The sequence below is a fragment of the Sorex araneus genome, chromosome 3 (assembly GCF_027595985.1).
Source record: "Sorex araneus isolate mSorAra2 chromosome 3, mSorAra2.pri, whole genome shotgun sequence".
Lineage (NCBI taxonomy): Eukaryota > Metazoa > Chordata > Mammalia > Eulipotyphla > Soricidae > Sorex > Sorex araneus.
In genome coordinates, this window is record NC_073304.1 from 174,339,492 (window position 1) to 174,342,986 (window position 3,495).

At 41.0% G+C, this 3,495-nt stretch overlaps 1 pseudogene; it reads left to right on the forward strand.

Annotated features, from left to right (window-relative positions):
- The first annotated feature begins 2,329 nt into the window (after window positions 1-2,329).
- LOC101558951 (olfactory receptor 148-like) lies at window positions 2,330-3,257 on the forward strand (annotated as a pseudogene).
- The last annotated feature ends 238 nt before the right edge of the window (window positions 3,258-3,495 follow it).

A 3,495-nucleotide genomic window follows, 5' to 3' on the forward strand; every position in this document is an offset into this window, starting at 1 on the left:
CTTTGGGGCACTATGGTTTGCAACACAGCTACTGAGAGGCCGTCATGTTTGGTCTTTTATCTACTTTCAGCACACATCTCCCATCCCGAGAAATCCCTCCAATGATCATTGTCTTAGTGATCCCTTTTTCGATTCCAGTTGCCTTCTCCCCCAGCTCATGAGGCAGGCCTCCATATAAGGCAATTTTAGAATTTTTTCAGAAAATCCTAAATTTCTATTCGAGTGAATATATTTACTTGGTGTTAAATATTTCTTATTCCTGGAGATAAACTGGTCATAATAACAGGTCTGTTCATGGAACACTGTTTATTTTATGGAACAGTGTTAACCTGCCAGGTAATGGCAGGCACTGTGATCACCACAGATTCAATCACTGATCTCTGTACATTTTTCCAAGGGGGTTTGCACTCTAATAGAAGCAAAATCCATTCCATCAGAATTTTTTATTTGCTGGTAAATGCTGGTAGTTGCTGCAACAACAACTACTTTTTAAAGGTATAACTTCCATTATTTCTAGTAGAAGGATCTGAAACTGGTCAGAATATATTTAGAAGCCAGGTGATTGTAAATAGAAATGTTCATATACTTTTCACCTCAAAAATCATGCAAATTAAAAATTTAAGTAAAAATTTATTTTTGACAATTCACAACATTCTTTCAATTCAGCCTGTAACAGAGAAGGTCACTGCAGACCACAGAGCATTTTAGAGTCAATCCATTCAGAGTAGAGAGAAATCCTTCAGAAAAAAAAATAACTTCAAACTCACAAGAGTAGAATGGCATTCTCACAGGATGCCATTCTACTCTACAGGAGTAGAATCTAGAATGGAGGTTTCTAATTAAAGAGTATAAAGACAGTAATGTAAAACTGTCCCATCCCATGGGACTTGGTTAATGTGGGTAGCTGGGAGAGGGTGTTCGAGTGAAAAGGAGACAGACTCAAGAAGAAAGAGACAGACACAGACAGACACACAAGAATGAGACAGAAACATGAAGAATGGGATCAAGCTCCAGTTTTATTTCTCTTAAGCTAGTCTTTTATAATTGATTATATGAGGAAGTGGGGAGAATGGGAGAAAAGCACAGAATGCAAACGTTTAACAAAACTGGATGTGGGCCCTGATGGCAGTTACCCTGGGTATTGTTATGCAACTTTCAAAAGCTACTTTGATATTTTTCCCAAGAAGCAGCTGTTCCTTAGTTACAGGCCAGTTTGTACTGACATAGTGGTTCCCAGGCATTGGTTCCTGGCTGTTCCCAGGCATTGGCTCCCGGTACAAAATGAATAACTTTGGGAGATCAGCTGCAAAACAGTGCCTACAGCTAATCCTTAAAATTTAAGAAGGTATATCTTAAAAAATTAATTGTTTTGTTTTGAAGGTACAGCTGGCTGTGCTTGGCACTTACTTCTGGCTCTGAGCTCAGAGATTATTCTTAGCCATGCTCAGAAGAGCCATTTGGGGTGCCCTGGACTAAACCCAGGCCAGCCGCATGCAAGTCAAATGTCCTGCCAGCTGTACTATCTCTACAGCCCCTAAATATTATTATCTAAAACAAAACCAGCAAAGTTACAGAATTAAAAGATTTAATTGAGCTAATGATCCAAAAATTGAATTATTAAAAAATGTTAAATGTCCCCTACCTAAATATGCAGATATTATATTCAATGAAAACTGACCATCTACATAGCACAAATTCACCTTTAAATAATGAAATTCATCACCATATCCAATTATATTGCTGTAAAGTTTTTGATGAACATTACTATTAATAAAATTCACACAGCAAAAATTTACCAAACACAACCACTGAAATATAATCTATATCTAAGGATCATTACACCTTCACTAACCCATATCTCTAGATTTGTGTGTGTATAAACCTGAGTGTAGAATAGAGGGATGGAGAGAGCAGAGGATCACATCTTTGACATCCACGGTCAGGGAAACAAACTATAAAGAAACCAAAACCATGCTTCCAGATTAGAGCTGTGACATCATTGGTAGCAGAACTAAATTGGATGAAGAGATTTTCAGACCTTAATTTAACTCATGCAGTAGACACTATATCAAATATAGTAGCACTATATTTAATTTTATTTTGGGTCTAAATTCATAAAAGAATAGGATATCTAACAAATGACGGTAGTTACAAGCCTCTGGACCTGTAACTAACTTTGGTAGATGGCCTCATTGTTTCTGTTTATACAGACACCACCGACATGAACATATGATTGGATAGTCAATGTGTCATATTGTGTCTGTCAATGTTCGGCCTCCACGTTCATGCTTTCAGAGTTTGTCTCTCCCCTGACTAGCCCTGCAGGAACATGAGGAACTACACAGAGCTGAGTGAGTTCATCCTGCTGGGAATCCCTCAGACACAGGGAGTGGAGACTGTGCTCTTCGTCCTCTTCTTGTTCATTTACCTCTTCACCCTGGTCGCCAATTTACTCATCCTCATAGTAATCCTTTCCTCCTCTGCCCTTCACACCCCCCATGTACTTATTAGGACTGTTGTCCATTTTTGATACAGTATTGCCAACAGTGACCTGTCCCAAGATGCTGTTCTATCACTCTGGCCAGAGCCGGACCATTTCTTACAAGGGCTGTGCCACACAGATCTTCTTCTACCATTTCCTGGGAGCTACTGAAGGCTGCCTTTATTCTATGATGTCCTATGACCGCTTTGTGGCCATCTGCCACCCCCTGAGGTATACACTCATCATGAGACCTGAAGTCTGCGTGGGTTTGGTTATAGGAGCCTGGTCGCTGGGCTGTGTTCACGTCTCCATCCTGACCTCCTTCACTTTTAGACTCAACTACTGTGGCCCGAATCAGGTGGACTACTTCTTCTGCGACATCCTGGCTGTCCTTCTGCTGGCTTGTGACGACAACTCGAAGGCCCAGACAGTAGGTTCCATAGCCGTCAGCTTTCTGGCTCTACTGTATTGGTGCACTATTTGCCTCTCCTACCTGCGCATTGGGATTGCCATTTTGAGGATCCGGTCCACAGAGGGCAGGAAGAAAGCCTTCTCCACCTGCAGTGCCCACCTCACTGCCATCCTCTGTGCCCCTGGACCAATAATCATCTATCTGCAGCCCACACCCAACCACTTGGTTGATGCCATAGTTCAAATATTTACTCATATCGTTTTGCCAATGCTGAACTCACTCATCTATTCCTTAAGAAACAAAGAAGTGAAAGCATCGCTGAAAAGAGTGTTTCAGAGAGTAATTCTTTCTTCTGAAGAATAAATTATAAATTTTGTAATGGATTTTGGAAATTGCTTCCTAATATCATCCTCTTATTCTGTCTTCTTAATATATTAGCAAATAATTTAAAACGCCCCCTCCAAGGGCTGGAGCAATAGCACAGCAGGTAGGGCGTTTGCCTTGCATGCAGCTGACCCGGGTTTGATTCCCAGCATCCCATATGGTCCCCTGAGCAATGCTAGGAGTAGTTCCTGAGTGCAGAGCCAGGAGTAACCCCTGA